Consider the following 24096-nt stretch of genomic DNA (forward strand, 5'->3'; position numbering starts at 1 on the left):
TTTTTAATTACCAGATACAACCCACATTATTTACAGTAAAAAAATTTTTTTTTCCAAGACATATTATAATATTGTATAAATGAGTGCTTCTAAACAAGGGATGATTACGCCCCCCCAGGGGGGCACCTGGCGATGTCTGGAGACATTTCCGGCTGTCCCAGCGGAGTAACAGGGATGCTGGCTACTATGGTAAGGAACAGAGATTCAGCTCAACATTGTACAGCACACAGCACAGCCCCAAAGCGAAGAATTTTCCGGCCGAAAAACTCTAGAGTGCAGAAAGTCGGAAACCATGATATAGATTATCACCAACACTGCAAAATTCCTCAAGTCATGTCCCTAAAAGGCTTTTAGGAAATAAAAAATGAGAAAAGCTGAAAAACGTAAAAGGGAACTCTTTTCAGTAGCGTGATTATTGGAACATATAGCTGCTGTGGGGGGACGCCACGATATATGACTTCACCTGAAATGAACCCAGCAGCCATACTCACATTCCAGCCCTCCACCAACAAATGCTGGGAAATCATCAAGGATCTGACGGGAAAAAAAAAAAACCCAAAAAACAAAAAACAAAACCACCCCAAGACATCCTTTAGTGAACAGAGGAGTATCCTGAAGGACTGCGTTAAAATCAAATAAAGTAAGATATAACAAAAGCGAACTTTGTAGCCAGTGAAAAATAAACACGTCTGGTACTCAGAGTCCTACATGTGGGTATCCATCCAATTCTATAGCATCAGAGCTCTGATGCCCCGTAATATAATAATATTATTTTTGAGATCAGTTAAGGTATAAAATGTGCGTCCTCTCAGTCTTTAATATTAATAAGTCTTGTAACTAGCAGTTTCTCATAGCTCCGAATTCTTGAGCACAACTAGAAAGGGCACTTATCCTGAAAAATCTAATAAATTTACAGTTTTATATACTTCCTTCAATTGTAAAAGTCTTGTTCAATAAACTTTAAAATGCCACTATAGAGCAATAACACAGACAGTATAAACCCAGCCCTGGGAAAGCTGTGCAACCAGAAATTGTTCCCCTTTCTGCTAGAGCAATAAAGTTTTATATGTTTGAACTGACTGTAAAAAGGTTTGAATGTTGGCAACTGGGGAATAATCTGTCTTCTTTATAGTTATTATCATATTTCCCACAAGACCCCTTGGTCTGTGTCAATCTTTCTTGTATATGACACCTTTGTACTGTCAGCGAAAGCAAGACTACTTTACTTTTTTTTTTTTAACTATAGGACTTGTATCTGTTTTCCTTCAGATTACAGCTAACAGGAATAAATTATTTCTGACAAGCATCTATTGCAGCGTTTTACCAAATAAAGCTGGTTGTGAGCTGCTTTTCCAAGAGCGAGGGGGGGAGCCTCCTCCCCTTCTCTCTTGCTCTCAACTGATTCAAATGCAATTCAGGGATGGTTAAATTGGAGGAAATGCCAATAAAAAGAGATTTGTAGGAAAGTTGCTCTGAATGCCAGAGCCCACTGTAACAAGCTGATTGGGTCCGCGTGGGTGCCGTTGGATCTGTGTGGAGAAGAGGGTCAGGAAAGGTCAGAGGACGAACCAATCCTTTTCCTTCCCAACCTGTCTCGGGTCTGAGAGTATCTGTGCTTCTCGGTTCAGAAAGGAAGCCGACTCCGGCCAGCTTGGGCTCTTGGCTAACAGGTCATCTCCGCTGGAATGAGTTTAGGCACATGATAATCAGCAGAGTCACTGTGTGTGTGTACGTGTCTGGGTGTCTGTATCTGTATGTCTGTGTTTCTGTATCTGGGTGTCTCTGTGTCTATGTATGTGTGTCTCTTTGTCCATATGTCTGTATCTGAACGTCTACGTGTCCATATGTGTTTAGTTTTGTGTGTGTCTGTCTGTACGTGGGTGTCTGTCTGTCTGTAGTTCTGTGTATGTGCATCTGTATGTCCCTATCTGGGTGTCTTGTGTGTGTGTCTGTATCTGACTGTCTGTCTGTCTGTCTGTATCTGAATGCCTGTGTGTCTGTGTGGGTCTGTCTGGGTGTCTGTGTGTCTCTGTATCTATCTGTATGTGTGTACCTGAGTGCCCGTGGGTCTATGTCTGTGTCTGTATGTCTATATGTCTGTCTGTCTCTCTGTATCTGGATGCCTGTATGTCTATGTGTGTCTGTTTCCATGTGTGTGTCTAGATGTCTGTGTGTGTGTCTGTGTCCTAGTGTCTGTGTGTCTACATATGTGTCCGGATGTCTGTGTGCGTCCTTCTCTCTCCCTCCCCCCGTCCCACCACTGAAGCTCAACTCCAGTGATACAAAGCTACACCAAGGAATCCAGTGCATGCACAATCCAGCTGTCCTGACACATCTCCTGCCCCACGTCTACACCACCACCCTGAAGTCCCCTGCCTTCCCACATTTACGATCACACAGAGGGAAAGGTCAGAGAGGAATAAGGATCTTTGCGAACACCAAGTTTTAAAAAATCAGAAGCATTATACAGTTGGACATCAGCAAACTAGCGCAGTAAGTTAATCACCTCTGCACTCTGGTGAAGACGACGTTCCTCCAAGAGACCCCGAGGACAGGACGGCCAGTCACTTAACACAGGTGCATACATACTCACATACACACACACGACATACAGCCACGTGAGTGCACACACACTCAAACACCCCTCCACCCACTCTAAAGGAAGAGCACACTGAAGTACGGACATTCTGGCGAAGAAGGGTCAGCGCCCCACGGCACCTACGGGTACCGCGACGCTGCCGGGAGGAGGCCGTGCACACGATGCTCAGTAAACACAACCACATCTCCGGGATCCTGGAAAAAGCTGGAGCTCGTGAGCACCTTCACGTCGGCGAACGCGAGTCCAGAACACCCTCTTACTTTCCCCTCGTGCTCCCCGTCTCCACGAATGTTCCAGCAACACTAGCACGGGCTTCCCTGGTCCAGCTCAAACCGCAGCCATTCTTACCCGTGTACAATAAATAGATACTACAAGCATCAGGACAGAAGCCACTTCAGACTAGCGGGAGGCACCGGGAGGTACTGGGAGCACCAAGCTCCTTCCTATAAGGTCAAAAGTTCTTGTGTTGGGGTTGTATGTCATAGGGGCATTCATAAAAGGACAAGAGCTGCTCTTTTTGAACCTGGGCCATATACCACACGTGCAGAGCTCCGTGAAGCAAGATAAACGCCTTACGCATGCGCGCGCCATCCTTGGGCAGGACCCATGCTCATCTCCTCCGTGTTGTTCTCACTTGTTACATGTTCTGGGAAGCGAGCACGCAGGCTGCGCTGAAAATGCTCTCGCTGGGTGGCAGACCGTCAGCTTCCGGACCGGGAAGCAAGCCGCCCCCATGGTGTAAGGGGAGAGGGGTGGAGGTAGAGGTGTTTCCCAAAGGTATGACCACAGACATCTACCTGATGGGAGGTATTTGTGAAAAGCAGATTCCTAGGCCAGAGGGCAAACCTGCGGGTGCGGGGCCTGGGACTCTGCATCTTATAAGTAGCTCGGATTATTTGGAGGCTGACCGGTCTTGCAATTCCCACCGAATCGCGTCCCTCTTTTGCAATACAGAGCACCTCAGTACGCACACTTCTGAGATAATGGGCGGGGGATGGGGGATGGGCAGCACCCTGAACTATGCCTTTTGAGCCAAAAAAGAAAGCGATGGAGCACAATATCTGATCAACAAGGGAAAAGGACCGGCATGGAAGCTTCACCTCGTCCTGCCTTTCCCCTGCACTCTGGTTTCCCTACCCTCCCATCTTCTGCATCCTAGTGGGGTCTGGCTGCAGATGGCCCAAGTCTTCTGAAAAGGCCTGAAGTTGGATCTCCCCTCTTCCTTCATTACTGTCCTTCTTGCACAGGTCAAACAAACCCAGGGGTTTGTACCTCACTGGGTCCAAAAACAGGGCCTCCTTCAAGAATGCAAAGGGAGCTGGCTATTATAGGGACCTATTTGAAGAGGGTATTCTGGGACCACAGAGGCACTCAGGAAGACACCATGAGAGGCTCCAGCCTTTAAAACAAGCAAGGGGCAGAAGGAGCCCACCAGCCCAAGGTAGACTCAGAGAGGGTCTGGTGGTGGTGGCCCTCAGCTTACAGATGCTATCCAGATATGATCACAGGCGGAACTCTCTCAAAATACAAATGAACCAAAAAGGCAGACCAGCAGGCATTGGGCATTATGGCCACTATTCGTGCTTCTCCACAAGCACAATCACCCCCGATGCCATGACTGCTGTAACTCACAAGGTCTGTTGTCTGGCAGGTGTCAGGTGCTGGTCTAAACCCTTCAGATACACCAGCACATTTCATCCTCAGAGCTACTCCTACTGTAATGCACCAACGATATCATTTACCAAGAGACAAGGTCCTGCCACCATTTGCGACTATTTTCACCTCCACCTGGCATCCATTCCTGTCCCCTTCAAGGCTGGATATTAGGGTGTCTGAGTGTACAGAGTAGACAAGGGCAGGAAGAGTACCTTTCTGTTAAAAACTGTCAATAACCAAAAACAAAACAAAACAAAACAAAACCAAAAACCAAAACAACAACAACAACAAAAAACTGTCAATAACCTGAAGAAGTAGCAAGAGAGGTTATATACAAAGTGCCCTGGGTCAGCAAAAGATACCTCAGATAACACTTCTTTCTAGAAGGAACTGGGAGTCTAGTGAGGAGACTGGAAATAGGCAGAAGAAGGCTATCTATGACAAGTCAACAGAGGACAGGATAGTGTAATGTTCATCACAGGAAAAGAACATACATATACAGGACACACCCCTTTTCTCGGGAAACCTTTAAGATCCTTCATAAGACAAGACAGTCTCATGGGAAACAATCAGAGGAACACCAGAAACCGTAAGGAGCCAACTGTTGCACAGAGTTGTACCAATCTGAGGAATCAAGAGAAAGGAAAATTCACTCCAGGCTGCGGTTGTTGAGAAAAGTACAAAGCAACAGAGTATGAAGGACAGACAGAGACCGGATATACACCGGGACAAACAGGAGAAAGCACCGCAGGAGGGGCCGTGGAGAACAAGGCTTCCCACCTGCCTGGCAGGACCCAGGAGTGAGGACGGGATCCAGAGAAAGGGAAGCGGGAAGGTCAGACTGGCCCCTCACCTCGCCAGTGGTCGCCCTATGGCAGCCCGAGACCAGGAGCAGAGTCCAGACCGTGGTCAACCATGCCAGCCAACCTAAGCCCTTCTGCTCCTGTGAAACTACTAAGGACCTTCGAAATAAAAATGACAATAAAAGAAAAAAAAAAAAAAACCAGAATGTGGACCATCTTATCATCACGGTAAGGACAGGGCCTTTAGTGGCAGAGTCTCATGGGTCGCAGTTAGATCTCAGAGGACGAGCTGGGCTGAGGAACATCTTACATGGGAGAGCTCCAGGGGAAAACACAACAGCTGAGGGAGGGGGTCTGTGCTCCAGCAGGAAGTGCTTTGCAAGCCAGATCAAGGCCAATGACGGACATTGGCTAGGAGTCCTTCTCACTCCAAAATTCAGTGGTTCTGCGAAATTTTGAGCAGGAGGGGAGGAATGCCCCAGCTCGAGGGTGGCAGTGGTCCCCTGGATCCCCCTGTCCCAGTGCCAACAATATAAACAGCCCACCAGGGCAGTGTCCTTGACCTAGTGACTGCCGCTTTATCATCAGCCGAGAAAAGCACTGCTTGGGGTGAAAGCTTGTGCAGCTGCTGGCTTGAAAACATTATTTCTTGGGTGAAGTTCTCCACCTTATCACTTAATGCATGTTTACTGTTCTGTTACTAACAACAGAAATAATGGTAACACTTTGGTATTTGCACAATGTTTTATGGTCTGCCAATACTTTCATAAGCGTGATTATGTTTACTCCTGATAATAAATGTATCCATAGTATAGATGAAGAAACTGACAGCCAGAGACAACATGACTCACTCAGGGCCACCCAGCAGGTAGAGGGGAGCCCTATCAGCGGAGTCCTCATAATTTACCAAATGCTCGTCATACACAGGACACAAGGCTGGCCACGACTGGGATGCAAATGCCGGTAGGAAAAGGCACGGGAACTCAGTGCAAAGGACAAGCACCTTGCTCATGGAACCCGAACACCTCTCAATTCACTCCCCTCCATTTGTCTGGTGGGGTCCCTCCCATCGTCCCATCTGAGGCAGGGTCCCCACCTGACTCGCTCACCTTCTAGCAGGCACCGTGCTTGACAAGGAGTGATAAAGATGACCCTCTCTACCCCTCTCCTCCTCCCCAACCTCACAGCAAAGCCAGCACCTTCCAGTCAATGCACAACCGGCTAGCAGCTGGCTTCATAAAGCAGCGGGGCATCTTCGGGGGGTCACCCAGGGAGCCAAGCACCACGAATTTCCTTCTCTCCCAAAGTAATCCAAATGCGCCTTCCTCGTAGGTCTGCAGTGGAGAAACCAGCACAGCCCCCCAGCTCCCCTCCCCCCACCCCTGCAATCAGGGCCCGTTGGCGTGATGTGGGGATCCCGAGCCCCCCCCACCCCGGGGGCTGCTGAGGCTCTCGGATGTGCAGGCGGCTTCTCCAGAGTCATTAAGAACACGCTGGTCTCTGCTGCTCCGAGCCCGCCGGCTCCCCCACCTGAAGAAAAGCCATCCACGTGCTCCCGCAGAGGGACCCACGAGAAGCCCCGGAACCCACAAAGGGAAGCCAGCGTGCCAAGGGTTAAGCACACCCTGTAATAAGCATCTCTGTTCCGGCATGTTGCGAAAGCCCATTACCTCCCGCCACATTACCTCATTCATTTCTTATATGCGGATGGTTTATTTTCCCATGAGCACCCTGGCTCTCAGTATTAAGTCCCCTCCTTCGCCTCTATTTCTCTATCCATCACATTTAACACTCTGACAGTAACAGTCTATAATGTTTCTATTCTACAAAACCGCTCTGTCAACTCCGGGCTTCCAGAGCAGCAACTGAGGAAAATAAATAACATCAACGCCAGGGACGACAGCATCACAGCTCCCTTTCTGCTGCGCTTTTTTATTTTATAGGATTCTACAAAGGGCGAGAAGGAAAACAACAACAACAACAACAACAAAAAAAACCTAAAACACAAAAAAACAAAAACAAAGGGGCTGGGAGAGGTAGAAGCCAAGAAGAGAAGAATTTCCTTCTCATCCAACAGACACCTCACAGACCTGAAGGGACAGTCCCAGCACCTCTGTGCAGACAAAGAAGTGATTTCCCCTCTCTCCTCCCGAAATCCCTGACCGGCCCCCTTCCATTTCCATGGTGGGTCACGGGAGGACTGAGGTTTTCGGCACTGCGCTCCCTCGACCTGCCGCCGACCACAGAGGCAGATGACACAGAACCAAGACAACGCACACATTTCTGTCATCTTTTCTGGAGCAGGCGGGCGGCCGTGGGGGGTGGGGGGAGGGGGGCGGAGGCAGTCCCATGGCCCTCAACCTTTGTTCTGGGGGAGACACCCCGGGACCAGCAACTCTGGAACCCAAGAACAGGCAGGAAGGTGAGGAAGCATTAAACCACCAAGAAACAAATCATTCTGGAGCACTGCCTTGACTCCACGTGCTGGGGGGTTACCAAAACCGTGTTTATTTTCATCATTCTAGATTTATTTATTTTAAATCACTTAAAATCATGTTATATTTCCATCTAGCCTCTTTAAAAGATATCCAGATAGATAAGTAGATGGATAATCTTGAACATAAGTTGGCTTCTTCTGCATAACCCGAATCGCCAACCATCACGAATGCCAGTTACCCTCAGACCCACTGCTAGGTGGGAGTCAGTCTGTCTGTCTGTCGTTTACTTCATCTGCTGGCCTGTGTAGGTTCTCCCCGCTCCTCTGCACGGTTTCGCCGCCTCCTGGAGTTGCCTCTTCTCCAGAGGCGTGTCGCAGTGAAGACCAGGGCTGTGGTACCAGATCGCGGAGGCCAAACCTGACTCTGGGCTACAGAACCTTCTTTCTGAGCCCCTCCATGCTGTGTCCTCGCCTGGGAAATGGGGACAAACATGTCACCCAGCTCCCAGGGAGGTGGTGAGGATTACCTGCATTAGTACCTGGGAGTGTTTGAGATCTACGATCAACTGTGCTCTGTAAATGTTAGTGATTACCATTCCATTCATATATTCCAGCAGGAGCTGGAAGACCGGACCACCATAGTTGGAATCACGTCCGAACTAAGATCTAAGATGTTTGGGGGGGGCGGTCTTCGGGCACTCTTGATGAGCCAGCTGCACGGTCCAAAATGCACGGTACCGTCCAATATTGTTTTTATCAACAGGACCAAGATCATCACTCAACTTAGCGCCAGAGAGCAGTTAACAAGCACTTCTAACCCTAAGGCATTCAGAGGTGGGCATCTTGCTTTCCCTTGACTACTGCCCGAGGGGTCATGGGCTTTCTTGGCTCCATCCCAGTCTGGGGAAGAATGGAGAAAAGGACAGGCTCAGGCCCCAACCCTCCTGATGATGGGTACCCGGGGATTCCGCCAGACCTGCTCCCCACTGAGGGCCGGTCAGAACCCGGTGTGTCTAAGCAAAGCTTCAGAACTATGCCTCGATGCCAACCAAAGGGGCAAACGTGAGAAGAAGTTAAGACCAAATGGGATGCAGCACATCTGATGCCCAGAGGCAAGGAGGAACTGGTTCCTGCTCCTTCATTTCTTGTCGAGCTCAATTCCAAGTACCACAAACCATCTAACTTACTGAGGCAAAGATCACTTCTGCTTTTATGACTTATTTTGGGGGAGGGAGCATAGATGTAAGGACCTAATAATGTCAGACTAAGTGACGTTATTTCATTCTTTTAAATGGTCACATTTCATTAGTGCTGCTGATAGGCCTCCTTGACACTTTAATTTTTCTATTTTGGTGACAGAAAGGCAACGGTGACCTCACAGCACCAAAGATGTCCCCCTAGGGAAAGAGTGAGCTGAGCCTTTCTCAGAATCTCTTTCCAAAAAACTCACACGGAGAACACCTATGCAGAGAGAAGGCACTGGAGGGAAATACATAGGTAGGCACGGTTCTTGCATTCAGAAGTTCATAATTTAGCGAAGAGGGAGGGACATATGAACAACTGGCTAAAATTAGCAGTTGAATAATGAGAAAATACATGCTAATTAAAGCTACAGGCGTTTTTGTTACAGGAACACGGTAGAAGGGGTGATTACTTTAAATGGGAGTTTTAGGAGAAAAGAGAGGGATTCGGGCGGCTGTGAGTTTCCAGTTGTTAAGGGCTCGGCTGTCATGGTTGTTCAACCTAAGTTCAAACCCCAACCCTGCCAATTCCAACCTGGGCAATTAAGGCAAGTGACTTAAGGCCTCTGAGCTCAGTTAGCTGGTCAATATAGTGGGGACAATGATAGTATTTACCTTATAAGCTTTGTAGGGAGGGTTAAATAGAAAAATGAACATAAATAACACAGTGCCTGGTATACAACCCCTAAATTAATATAATATCTGATAGCTATGATAGCTAATAGTGCTATTATTATCATGTTTCTTCCTCAAACCCTATGAAGTAGGTGATATTACCATCTCCACTTTTAGTACCGAGAAAACAGGCACGAGAGAAATTAGGTAATCTGCCCAATGTCACACAGTAGATGGAGGACTCGGGACACAAACCCAAGTAGTCTGACTCTAAAGTCAACGTTCTTTCTCACTATATTTTACTCTGGTCCACAAGGAACCCCGGCTCTTCCCAGGAAGGGGGTGCAAGGTCTAGAAGGCAAAGTCTTAGAAATCACAGGGAAACAGAGCATGATTCTAGCATTGTCTAGCACTGTCCCTGGAGAGACAAAATCCAGTGAATGTCAGACACGCAGCCAATAAGAAAACCAACAATGCCCAGAAGCTATCACAATAGTCTACGAAAATGAAAAATCTACCACAATCTGAAATGAACGAAACTCTACCAGCTATTCCAACGTCCTCCCTTTCCGAATTTCCTCATTCTTATTAATGCCAAGCCCCTTCTCCGTGGTGACACAGGAGACACAGACACATAGATAAGGAGATGGAGGACAACTGATTCTCGTTCAAACTTGCACACAGCGCAGCAAACGCCTCAAGGGCAATCCTGGTGAAGGAGCATTTCCCACAGCCACATGATAAAGGGGGCATCTATGACCACATCCGCTGGTATCTGGAACCAATTTTATTGTTAAGTAGTTTTTCATTGTAATAAGTCATCTCCCATCTCAAACTTTTTGTGGAATCCAAATCAATCAATGAATTAAATTAAATGATTCAACCCTTTTTGACTCCTACCTTTCCTTCAATTTCCATATTCAGAGCGTCACCACATACCGTTAATCTTTCTTTTGAAACAGTCTGAGACTTTTCATTCCCAAAATACCATTCATCTACCCAGACCCTAGGTCCCCTTATGTCCTGGCTGACATCCCTGCCTTCAATCTCTCTTCAATCTAGTATACATCCCGCACACTTCTTTTTTTAAAGATTTTTTATCTATTTGTTTATGTATTTATTTGAGAGAGAGAGAGAGACAGAGAGAGAGAGAGAAAGCACAAGCAGGGGGAGGAGGAGAGGGAGAAGCAGGAGAGGGAGAATCAGGCTCCCCCACTCAGCAGGAAGCCCGATGCAGGGCTTGATCCCAAGACCCTGGGATCATCAACTGAGCCAATGGCAGATGCTTAACCAAATGCACCATTTCACGCCCCCAAATCCTGCACATTTTATCAGAAGAGAAGTCCTTAACTCTGGCTTCAGAATGTGTCATCAGTGCTCAACCAACCAGGGTCTCCACTTCTTTTTTTTTTTTTTTTGAGATTTATTTATTTCTTTGAGAGAGAGAGCACAAGCGGGAGGGGCGGATGGAGAGGGAGAGAGAGTCTCAAGCAGACTCCCCACTGAGCAATGAGCCTGATGTGGGACTTGATCTCACAACCCTGAGATCATGACCTGAGCCAAAACCAAGAATCAGATGCTCAACCGAGTACACCAGCCAGGTGCCCCCAAAGGGTCTCCACTTCTTGCCTGAAGCCCTCTGCTAGACCTTCGATGCCACACTATCAATGCCAACCACTTTACCTGTTACATCCTATTTCTCATACTTCCCCGTATGTATCTTTCAACTTGGTCTAAGCAACCATTTCTTAGGACAGTCCCAACAAAGAGACCATGCACACAGAAACAGGGGGATGTAAGTTTTATGTCCCACGTCTAGGGCCATAAAACCACTCATGCATGGGTTGGGGCGCACTCCTCGACACCCTGTCTCGGGCTCTCTCTGAGTCCATCAAGATAGTACTCAAGTTGCCTGCCTCTGAAGAATGTTACGATGGTATCCATCCATCCATCCATCCATCCCTCCATCCACGTGACTCCTAGTTCATACACTGAATGATTATGGAACACCTACTAATTGGCCAAGCCTGTTCTGAACACCTGGAAGAATATAGAAAAGCATTAACCTCCTCACAGTCCAATGGGAAAATAAACGTGTAAAAAATAAAATTACAAAGACTGGGTAAAATAACTTACAATGAAGGAATATATAAGGCAAAATGAATACACAGAAGAAGGAGTATCTAGAGCTGAGTCAGAGTACTCGGACAAGGTCTCTGCTAGGATTGGAATGATTAGCTGTAGTTTAGGGATGGCAGGTAAGGGAACCCCTGGTGAAGGAGAGACCATTTTCAAAGGTGTAAGAAGAAAAAAGTGGCAAGTGTCGGTATCGTAGAGAACTCCACGTATTTGTAGCCTACAATGAGACAGAAGAAAATGGTAGGAAATAGCGCTGGTGAGGTAGACAAGGGCTAGATCACAAGACTCACATACTTATGCCAAGGCCTTCCGAGTTCACCCTGCAGATTTCAACGCTGTGTCAGTGACACACACTCAGTGATGCTCAGACTCAAGGCCTACTCCACCATGTGCGCCCAGAGAAACGCCCACTTCCCGCCTCCTTCTCTTCCATTCAGGAAAGCAGATTGGAATTTAAGTGAGTAAAAGCAACATCTGAATGTTGATAATTTGAATTAGTTTAAAATTTTATTTATTTATTTATTTTAGATTTTATTTATTTATTTGTCAGAGAGAGAGCAGGAGCAGGGGGAGCAGCAGGCAGAAGGAGAAGCAGGCTCCCTGCTGAGCAGGGAGCCCGATGTGGGACTCGATCCCTGGAGCCTGGGATCATGACCTGAGCCGAAGGCAGATGCTTAACCGACCGAGCCACCCAGGTGTCCTGAATTAGTTTAAAATTTTTAACAATTTGCAAATCTCAGGTCATAGCGGATTATGAACACTGAAATTCCTTGTGACATACTGCATAACCGTAGTTTTGGGACTGTTGCTTTTGACACGGACCTTGCCAGGGAAGAATTCTCCACAGGGGTGTGGCAAACAGGTCTGCATGTTAGGAGTATCACGGGGGCCCTCAGAGACGATGAACAGCTGTGAGATATTAGGGGCACAGATACCAGCTAGAAGGTCAACGTAGCTGTCTGGCTGAAAGATGGTGAGGGCTGTGTGGCTGAGCATGGGTGGAGAGATGCCTGCTAGGTGGTTCTTTGTGCAGATCTGAAGCTCACAGAATCAACCTGGCCTGAACATTCTGGGTTTAGTAATTTACCACTTGTTCAATAAATATTTACTGGATATTTGCTTTGGTTCAGACATTGTGCTGTTCACTGGGGGAGGCAGAGGTCGGCAAGAAAGTTAAGGCCGCTGTCTTCAGGGAGGTCACAAGCTGATACATTTGTGAACTATTGAGTATTGAGGGGATAAATGAAGTCCTAAGAAAGAGTAGGGAATATTTCAGTGATGGGTCAAGAGACAGACACCCCTGAAGTTAATGGAGAAGTCCCAACCAAAGAACTATGAAGCAAATAGGATAAAAGGCAAGTCAAGGGGGGGTGGTGGAAGTTTCACAAGAGAAAAGTCATGGGTGTCAAATACAGCAAGAGTCTAGAACTGGAAAGAGCGTAGATTGGATCTGTCACCTGGGAGATTCCACCTGGAGAGGCAGAAATCTCACCTCAGCAGAAGCAAAGAAGCTTCTAGAAGTTATTGAAGGAAGTTGGAAACCTCAGAATCAACAGACAGGGTAACTGTGGTGTCCAGAATAGCCCCAGAGGGCTTCATGGAGGTGGGAGCTGGGTCAGAAAGTGCAGAAGATACAATGGACCATTTTAGATGAACTCTGAATAGAACGTGACCCACATAAAGGCTGGGCTGGGAGGACACTGCCCTAAGTCTTCTGAAGGACAACAGGGGCCTAAGATCTCTCTGCTGAGTGACATTATGGTGTCTGGGGCAGTAGATTCTCTCATGGAGGCTACGGACAGATCCATCCTTCACTGGCTGTGTGATGCTTGGTGAACAGCCTTACTGTGAGCTGGGCCTGGAGAGCAAATGTCCCTGAGAGCTGCAAATGGAACAGCAGACACACTAAGTGAGAACACACTAGAACGGCCAAGGGCGCAGCTCTCCCTGTGCTGCAAGTAGGCAGAGGTGAAGGAGAAAAAGGAGAGGGTGCGGCCGGGTGGTAAGAAGGGAACGCTTCCAAGCAACCTGGGGAGAGTGAACATCTCTAGAGTGACAGGTGATGGGATCTGAGGGACACCATAAGAATGTCACACTTTGCCCTCAAAAGCATATGCCACGTTTTACTCAGTTTACAAGACTAACAACTTTTGGCATTTTCTGGTGCCAGACTTGTCCCCAGGTCCTTCTAGGCATCATGATAATGGTAACGCAGGTTTCCCCCACTATCGGAAACCACTGTCCTATGACACCTTCCCTGCGCCAAAATGCCATAAAGCGAAGATGCAATCACGATTCATTAATATGGAAACATTTTTGAGCCTTCCCAGACCCACAAAATAACCTCTCGCGGGCTTTTCCGATACCTTAGGACACATCCTGCTGAGGGTTGCACGAAATACCTGGACATAAAGCACAGGTGCTCAAAGACACAGGTCCGAGTTCTGGCAGCTTGTGGCTGAGACACGGTGGGTGAGTCCCAGGAAGGAGCGGGGGGTGGGGCCTTGCTGCCCAGGTGGGCACTGCCTACCTAATTCATGCTGCAAAGCCAAGGCTGAATGATATTTTCATTTCCTGCCCTTTCTCAGAAAAGTGAAAATCCCCTTCGGATTTCTGTCAGTTAGCAAAAACTGGTACTAAAGCAGGTCTTTCGTAAAAGCAAAGTGGCCCAATGTGAATTTTTAGAAGGTGCACCTGTACCTCCCCAGTTTCTCAGTAGCCACCCAAGAAACAGCAGAGCCGCCCAGGTGAATGCTACCAGTTGGAGGTCTCCCCACTTCCCCAGCAGTAAGAGATTTTTTTTTTTTTTTTTAACTCCCCTAACTCCAAGCCACATCTGTCCCTGGGAGTTTGACCTTGCCATGTAACAATGGCAGTGGAAGGGTCCCTACCCTACATCCTCCTTCCTCCCAGAGACCTCAGCACACACAGTTTCCCTGCAAACCGAGGTCCCAGGGAAGGCCCCACTCACACAGGCAGCCCTCTGGGGATCCGCAGAGCTGGGCCAAGGCTCCCAGAAGCCATGTGCTGTGGTGGAAAGAACCCAATTAGGGTTTAGTCTTGACTCTACAACTTACCAACTCTATGACCTTTTCTGTACTTTACTTAACCTTTCTGTGCCTCGGTTTCCTTATATGAAATTAGTACCTAATAAAAATACCCACCCCCTTCACAGACACAGTTGCTATGAAGATCAGGTATCCTGAAACTTTTTTATTTTAATATTTATTGTCTTTAAATAGGTAGTGTTTACAATATAAAAATACATCTATAATATGTGTGTTATGATTCCCGTATGCTGCCGGGTCTTGAACCTCTCCTTGTCCCCACACCTCCACCTGTCCCTCACACGGGCTCCACAGATAATCATTTTTATTCTTTGCTTGTTCATCTCCTCAGTGTTTCTTAAAAGGACTGCATCAAATGTAAAGTGCTATATAAATGAGAGATCATTGTTGTAATGGAAAGGTAGGATGGGGATGGATTGTTGTGTTGTCTGTAAGAAGCCCCATTTCCTCCATGGAAATCTGCCTCAGTATTACCATGGTTCACCCTTATCCCTTTCATCCATCCGTCTATCCACCCATCCACCCATCCACCCATCCATCCATCCCTCATCCATCCATCCATCATCTATCCATCCATCATCTATCCATCCACCCACTGATACAGCCATCCCTCATACATCTATCCATCCATCCATCCATCAATCCATCCATCATCCATCCATCATCCATCCATCATCCATCCATCCATCCATCCATCCATCCACCCATCCACCCATCCATCCATCCGTCCATCCACCCATCCACCCAATCCATCCACCCAACCATCCACCCATCCATCCACCCATCCACCCATCCACCCACCCATCCATCTGTCCACCCATCCACCCATCCATCCATCCATCCACCCAACCATCCATCCATCCAACCAACCACCCATCCACCCACCCATCCATCCACTCAGCCATCCATCCATCCATCCATCCATCCATCATCCATCCACTCAAGCAGTATTTGTTAGTGCCACCTATACCCAAGGCTAAGTGACAGCATAATTCTAGAAATACTAAGATTAATAAGTGTATCCATAGCACTTCTGAGTTCATAACACCCTCTTTTATACTTACTCTCACCCTCGTGCTAAGTTTTCTGTCTGGGTACAAGCAGCCTATGGCCAGTGACCATATACCAAATAACCTTTTATATTTCCTCTAGCATATGGTATGGTACACACAAAATGTGTACAGCAGATGTTTAAACAGACTTGAGCTGGTCCCACTGGATGGGGGTGCAACAGTCAGTCAGGCAGTCTGGGGGTCCAGCAGCCTTTCTGTGAGCCATGGGAAAATCCTGCTGGCCCTGGAGGGAAGGGTCTGCCTCAGCCTCAGATTGCGGCTAGGTGAGGTTGAAGGATGGGTCTCTAGGTTGTCACTCGGGGAGCAGAAGTGACAGAGCAGAAAAAACAAAAGGACAGGAGCTTAGAGCAGCTTCCAACATGGCGACATGGAGAAAATTCCTCCTCCAAAGGACATGTTGTGTGTCAGCTTTTTTCTGCCATGAATTGTGCTGTGGTGGGACACGATATTCCAGCCACTCCTGTCCCTACCCCCAACACTCAAAATACCTCCTTTTTTGAGTTTTAAGATTTAACAACTCTCAATCACTTTATAGCACATCCTTGGGCTGTCCTTCAGAATTCTCTGCATTTTTAAGGAGTCTCCTCATTTTGCCACCAAATGACTTTGCAACCTTGAATCACAATGTCATGTCGTGTCTCTGTTGTCTCCAGAATGGGGGCGACCATTCCTACTCTACCTGCATTGTCAGGTGCTGCTGAGAACCCACTGTGTCAGCGCACACTGAACACAACTGTGCTCTAAGAAAAGAGGGTATTGGTGTTAGAATAAGTACTGCCTCTCCCCCAGTGGGGGAAGGCATTATTTTTCAATGAAGAATTTTCAAGGTAAGGACCAACTAATCACACACACAGACACACGCACACACGAGCCATTTCAGTCTTTTTTTTTTCCCCCTCTTCTTCTTTTTCTGATCTTCCAACCTGAGAGACCTTTCTGGTCTCTTCTCACAGTAGGCCTGACCACCACTTCCAAACAATATAATTTTAAAGGTTAATTCCCAATGCAAGCTTGGAGTCCTTTCTATTCCTCTGCCAGCAACCTTTTTACATCTGTCTGTGTGACGTGCCCTCTTTCCCCGAGCCCCGCAGCCCCCCTCCCAGCCCCCGCCCGCATCCCGGGTGGTGGGGATGATAACCAATAATGAAAACCTGCAGCCCGCAGACACTGGAGCGAGCGGGTGCACGGAGGGGAGGCCGAGGAGGAGCCGGTCAGGATGCATGTAATCAGAAGGGTTATCTAATGCTAGTCTCATTCTAATTGAGTCAGTACCATATGTCACCCAGCAATAACATCGCAAGCAGCATGCAACTGAATACATATTTAATTCACATAATGGGTACAGCAGTAGAAGTAATCAAGGCAGTTTGCCATAAGCCATAAAGAAATGTAGCTTGTTCCTATCAAGAAACATTTGGCACTTAGGGAGAGAACTGTATCACCAGTGAGAGGGGAACTGTATTACTGTGAAAGCTCATGGGGGGAGGGGGAGGTAGGGCTGTGGGGAGCGGGGACATGGGGAGAAAGAGATGAGGAGAGGGAGCAGGAAACCAACAAATGAAAACACCAAAGAGATTAAAGCCAGAACATCGATTCCCTGCGAATGAAAATCCACGAAGGAATATTGTCAGTGGATCGTTGGCCATCTCAATATAATTAACAGTAATGGATTTATTGGCACGAGCTTAACGATTTAACGTTACACATGCCCCCAGAATTTCCTGTGCTGTCGTGGGTCCTTCTCGCTCCTTCCTGGCCCCATCCACGTCCCAGGAAATGGATGTGGCTATGGAGGGTTAAAAAAAAATTTTTTTTTCCACATCTCTTCATCTGGATTGGCATCTGACAGAGAGCTGCTCGCCCATTCCCTCATTTCCTCTCTCAAGGAGATGATTAATACAGCTGGGCAATGCTCATCAATATCTTTGGACAGATCAACTGCAGTTTTCATTAAACCCATATTAATGTCCTAGATACACAGCTGTGGACAGGTTATTCTTTAAAAAAAAAAAAAAAAAAAAAAAAAGGAGGAGAAAGAGAAAAAGAAAAAGAAAGAAAGGAAAGGAAAGAAAAAGCCCTTCACTTGGGCTAACTATCTGCCCAGAATTAACAGAAGCCTGGCCCCGTCCCTCATTAGGGTTTCTTCCACCAACATGTTTTGATGTATATTTCATGAGGATAAACAAACATTCATTTCACTTTGGGAAGGTGTTTGCTGTAATGTATTGTCAGCGTAGCCAGCAATGAGGGGACATTAATTTCAATTCTGGTGTTTAAACACTTTGGCGAGTCCCAATTACTCATTCCCCAGCTCGATATCAGGAGCCCCGGAGGAAGGTCGCTGGCTCCCTGTGCAGCCCCTGGCGCCCGTGGGGGCGCGGCTCCACCCTCCAGTGGGTACAGCTCTTCCTGAGTGGGGAGAGCGGGAAGGAGGGGAGATGGATTGTTACCCCCACAAATCCCTGGTCAGCCCTCGACAAGAGGGACCACTTCAGGGAAGACCCAGCCTTGAGCTACTGCCGTCTTCGTGAGAGGCTGTGTGTGTGCCCGAGGTGGAAAAGGAAGTCAGATCTTTTATTTTTTTTTTCCCTTGGTCTAAATCTGAAGATGCCAACCATTTCGTGGAAAGGAGGAGAGCCTTGTTGTCAATAAAAGTAAGTATCAGGACAAGAAGGGGAGAGTGGAGAGAGGCTCATGGGCCACGAATGAGGGCCTTAAAAATGGATGCAGACACATGGTCCTTTTGCAACCAGAGGGGCTCTTGGTGATTACCCAACTCCATCAGAAACATCTGCGGCAGCCTTCCTTCCATCCTGCAAAGGATCAAGGATAGGGACCTTCTAGACTCATGAGAAAATGTGTTCACGAGCTTTGGAAAGCTAGAGGACTCAGCAAATTTCTTCTTCTTCTTCTTCCTATTATTATTATTATTATAAATTTATAAATAATAAATTTATATCAGTCAAACCTCCCACACGCCTTCAACACGCTTCTCTAATGCTGACCGTGCAGCCGGCTTGTGCCCAGGGGACCAGGGAAGTGAAGCGGCATCCTGGTCTCACTCATGGACCCCTCTCTGGAAACATCACCGTTCCTTTCTGCCTTCTGATAACTTAACACCCACTTCCTTCCAGTCATGCTGGGGAGTCCACGGAAAGTTTGTGGCCCAGGTGTTCCTGATGCTCCCTCTGTGGCTTCTTACCTGCCTGGTTCCCATCAGAGGGGCCAGGGAAGCTGCCCGAGAAGCCAGACCAGGCGGGTCTGGCACAAAAGAAAAGCCTGGTGAGATCTCTGGCAGAGGAGAGGCTGGGAAACGGGCAAACAGCTCTGTCAGAGAGCAAAGAGGCTGGTGAAGAACGGACCCTCGCAGGCACCAGGGGACCTACCCTGTCCACTTTGGAAAGTGGGATAGGACTCGCGATAATAATAAGGAGCATCACTTAGTGAGATCCTACCTGGCAGGTGAGGGCGCTGCACGGAGCCTCCAACCCAGCCAGTCCTCCCAGGTCCCCTGCCCTGTGGGCAACTTTCCCCTCTAGAGGCAAATAAACAATCTGCGGAGGTGACACCGCGTGCCGCCGCAATCCACAGTTAAGTGGCAAACTCGGGAGTCGAACTCAAACCAGGCTCTTCCCACTGGGTGGTGCCACCCTCTGTGACCCTACAGGCGATGGGCATCCCAGGGGCTCCACTCAGAAGATTTCAAGAAGCCATGGTCTGAGGTGTTCTCTGGTCTGAGGGAGGGCAGCCCATGTAGACAGGATCCACACGGTCTTTGGACTCTCTGAACCCCCATCCAGGCTTCAACCTCTCACCACCTATGCAAGTGTGGAAATGTTACTCAGGTCCCAGATTCCCCATCCAAAAAATGGAGATGACGCCCGCCTCCTAGAACTGTCGGGATAACAGCGAAAATGCGTATCCAAGTCCTAGTGTTGTTCTTGGTACAAAACCAATGAGTAGGAATTCTGCTATGGTCTCCAGAACCCCCTTCCCTACGCAGGGAAGCTGTAAACACTTCTCCATTACTTCACGCCTCTATGAGGTAGGAGGGAGGAAAGAGCAGAGCAGGGGGTCCGGGAGGCGATGGGAGCCTGCTGGCTTTAGTCGTCTGTCCCCTGGGGGAAAGTCGGCTTTGTTTCCTTCCACCCCAGGAAGCATGAAGGTGCCCCTAATTTGTAAGTGAGTTAAGGCCTTCCCATTCTGGAACACTGCGATAAGCCACTGCTATGCTATTTTCATGAGCTAAAAGTACATTTTTCATGAAAATAGAACTAAAAATAACAACAATAATAACGCAGAGAATCTAGGAAAAGCATCCCCATCTCCCAGGAATAGCCATGACAGTGCAAACCTTCAGAAAGTGGGTTGTGGAAGACTCAATCACCCTGGAAGATTCTGCCAATGCCTTTGGGTTCTCAGATATCCCTTCACAGACCGAGCTAGAACTCTGGACTTGTAAGACGAGGCTCAGGTCTTGATCCTAGCACAGAACAGCCTTCCTTGAGGAAGTCACTCAACCTCTCCAAGACTCAGTTTCCTGACCAGTACCTGGCTCTAGTAATTTATGTTGAACTCCTGGTGCCAAGGTGATGATTCAATGCCACAATATACCTATAAGTGAGTTTTCTTTTATTCCTTACGCAAGTTCAACACACAAGACTAAGTGGTTCCTAACCATAAAATGCTATGTAAAGTTTACTTACTTTCTGTACGACAGGTAAGACTACATATGTATAAGAACAAAAAAGTCCCATTTCTGAGCCCAGAGCCTCAAATCTCTTTTGCCAATACAAGGTGACATAAGCACGACTCCCCATTTTAAGTGGCTTCTGGATGCGTAAGGTGATAATTCTCTTTCCATACGTATCACCCTTAGGAAGTAACATCCATATACGTTTTACCAGAGAGGCGGGTGTACGAATCTGGGACACGTAAAGAAACGTTTAAATACAGTCTTCTCAACCCAAGGCCTGGGGTCAGAGAAGTATCCTGGTCTGCCTTGACCACATAGGATCCTTCATTCTAGTGTCTGTCCATTCTGGTTTCTAACGATTTTAAAGCATCTTTTAACCCTACGTCTCAAAACTTAGGGGAAGCACTAAAGCACATTATTTCCTTTGTTCTCCCACAATTTTTCAGAATTCATAAAGCACAAGAGAGATCAAAGAATAAAGACAGTTCTTTTATTTCTGCACTACTTTCACAAAGTATCAAGAAACGGGAAACATGACGATAATGCTATCTGCCGGGGATAGGTAGACCCGTCCACAGGTTCATCTACAAAAAGCAAACAGGAAGCCTGAGCTTGAAGAATTCACAAGGATATTCATAGGGCTGTTTTAAATGTAAATCTAGCCGTTAGATATCCTGCACATAAACAACAGAAAAGAAATCTTGAGAATAACTATAAATCTTAAAGTGATCCCTCATCAATACTAGAAAGAAGAAAACGGCACACGGCACAATGCAAGCACATATCAAAAACAAAACTTCATTTTACCATCACAGTAAGTTTGTGGAGAAGGTTCAGCTGTCCTTAATTGGCTTACTCTGTGATGGCTTCAAACTAACTTGTGTGTGTGTGTGTGTGTGTGTGTGTGCGCGCGCGCGCGCACCAGCAGGTGGGGTGATGATTCCTGATACATTAAGCAAGATGATAGAGCAGGAAAACTTCAACTTGATTCACACAATCTGAATTTGAATGCAAATTCCACTCCCACCTATATAACCCCAAGCAAAGCAGGGAGCCTCTCCACTTTGGTGCTCCCATGCGTAACACATGGAAGATAATGACATGAGCCCTGCTTGTCTCATTTGTTGTGTGAGTCAAGATAACAGAGGTGAAGCAGTGTAGCCAGTTAGAAGGAGCACTGGCTTTGGAATCACAGAACCAGGCTTAAAAGTCTTATTTCAGGGGCGCCTGGCTGGCTCCGTCAGCAGAGTATATGACTCTCGATCTCGGGGTCATGAGTTCAAGCCCCAGGTTGGATGGAAAGATGACTTTAAAAATACAATCTTTGGGGGTAAAGAAAAGGTCTTATTTTGGATACTTTCTACAAGACCCCGGGTGAATTCCTTGACATGCTGGGTTTCCTCTTCTATAGAACAGGGCTCTCTCTTCCGCCTCAGGGCACCTTGATGGCGAGCAAGTGACAGAACGCCGGACGGGACATCTGGAAGCAGCCCGCCACTCCACAGATGCTAATGGGGGTGGTGTGAGTGTAAGTTATTACCACCCGTTAACAGATCTATATCCATCAAGTTTTGAGTTTTAAGCCAAAAGGTGGTGAGGCTGGTAGAGTCACCACTTCCTTAGACATTTTCCTCCTGCTTTGCGGGCTTCCCCAGGACGCGTGTAGTGAACAGCTCTCCACACCGGAAGGCTCACAGCCTGCCTTCAGAGTAGAGCTGGGGTTCAGATCACAGCAGCCGGAAGAATGAGCCTGGGACCCCTGAGCAGCTCCGTCCTTGCAGCGATCCCACCAGCGAGGAGGGAAGGTGTGAGGCAAGTAGAAAAAGAAAGGGAAGAACTTCTTTCCTCCCATCCAAGGGGTTTCCCGGTGAGGGGCTGCTGTCCATGGTGGCCCCGCCCAGCAGCCACCCCAGCATTCACACCCCAGATGACACGGGTCTGAAGCCTCAGCCGCTAGTTCCCCATGCAGCCTGAGGAAGCAGGGGGCTCGCTGAGAGTAGCAGGAAAATGCAGGGCAGGACCTGGGACTTGCTTATCCTTGATGCACATGATTCATTTTGCTTTTTTTGTCTTAAGTTGGAAGTATCCAACTTTGATCACTGACAGAAAACAGCAGCTATGAAGTGACTGAAAGTCATCATTCCTAAAATAAAAGTTCCTTGAGGTCAGGCATTCCCCCCCCCACCCTGTTTTGTTTACTAATGTCTTCCAAGCACTGAGAACAGTGTCTGGCAGCTAGTAGATGCTCAATAAATATTTATTCAATGGATGGATGCGTAGGTGGACGGACAGATGGGCAGACAGATGGGAGGATGGATGGATGCGTAGGTCCTTCCTGTGGGTCCAGGAAGAGCAATACCAAAACTGCTCTGTTTCTAACTACCTGCAAAGACAGTGATTGCTCCCAAAATGCAATTTATGAGCCATTTCCTCACCAATTCAGGACAACAAGAAGGGTCAGTCTGAATTGGGATGTCTGCCTAAGAGAGTATGTTCAAAGAAATGTGAGATGATTTCTTCCCACTTCTTTCCCTGGGCATACAATATCCGTGGTAGATCATATATGTTCTGGTAAATCTCTAAGAAAGACATATTGTTGTTGTATGTAAGTGACATATTAACACATTTTTATTGAGCATTCACATTATATACCAGGAAACTCTGTGAAGGTACTCTTTAGTTTGCTTGGACATTTAAAACATTCCTCCCAGAGTCATCTTCTTTTTTTTTTTTAAAGATTTTATTTATTCATTTGACAGAGATTGAGACACAGTAAGAGAGGGGACACAAGCGGGGGGAGGGGCAGAGGGAGAAGCAGGCTCCCTGTTGAGCAGGAAGCCCGATGCGGGGCTTGATCCCAGGACCCTGGGGACCACGATCTGAGCCGAAGGCAGATACGCAACGACTGAGCCACCCAGGTGCCCCTCCCAGAGTCTTCTTAATAGTATTAATTTATTTAACAAGTCTCTTTACTTTGGAGTCGGTTTTTTTTGCCAGCAAAAATAAAGGTACATCTGAGTTCCTCAGGACAAAAGATCAAAACTTTGTGAATACCAGAGTTTAAATGAATGCGTTTCTTGCCAATTTAGTTTTCGTTGACCTTGGGATTTTTTTTCCTATCCTTGGCTACACCTCATGGCTCATTTCATTACTTCCTCTTCTTTGTCCTTAAAGCTCTTTGTTAGCCATCCTGCAACCAAGCCTTGGCTTCATGCAATCACTGAGTTTCTGTCTGCCTGTTCCCCAGCTGCTGAGGAAAATCACACAACAAAGTCTTCACTTGGGTTCTACGTACTGGTCTGGAACGAAACCCAGCAAGCTGCTGAAGGGGCCAAAGCTGGCGTTCTCCCCGCACAGGTGTCAAGGTTTGATGAGCTACTGTAATGTACCTACCAACAGCTCTGTCTCTAAGAGGCAGCTATAATTAACTCCACAATTAATATTCTATTTTATTATGATTTTTTAAAGTTTTATTTATTTATGTGATCTCGACACCCGATGTGGGGCTTGAACTTAGAACCACAAGGTCAAGAGTCACATGTACTAACAACTAAACCAGCCGCACCCCAACAATTAATATGTTAAATCATCTAAGCTGAAAGATTTGGGGACCTGGGCAGCTCAATCGGTTAAGCAACCGACTCTTGGTTTTGGCCCAGGTCGTGATCTCAGAGATATGGGATCAACCCCCGCATCAGGCTCTGCGCTCAGTGAGGAGTCCGCTAGAGATCCTGTTCTTCTCGTTCTCTGCCCTGCCCCCTTGCCATGT

The 24096-nt window shown here is 47.3% G+C and overlaps 1 protein-coding gene and 1 non-coding gene across 4 annotated transcripts in view; both read right to left on the bottom strand.

Moving 5' to 3' along the window:
* Positions 1-24096, bottom strand: part of PBX1 (PBX homeobox 1) — a 167382-nt gene that overhangs the window by 139087 nt on the left and 4199 nt on the right. The window lies entirely within an intron of this gene.
* LOC116876690 lies at positions 3156-3260 on the bottom strand. Its single transcript, XR_004384445.1, has one exon. It is a non-coding gene; the product is annotated as a U6 spliceosomal RNA (small nuclear RNA).

The sequence above is a fragment of the Lontra canadensis genome, unplaced genomic scaffold (genome assembly GCF_010015895.1).
Source record: "Lontra canadensis isolate GAN:19392208 unplaced genomic scaffold, GSC_riverotter_1.0 scaffold46, whole genome shotgun sequence".
NCBI lineage: Eukaryota > Metazoa > Chordata > Mammalia > Carnivora > Mustelidae > Lontra > Lontra canadensis.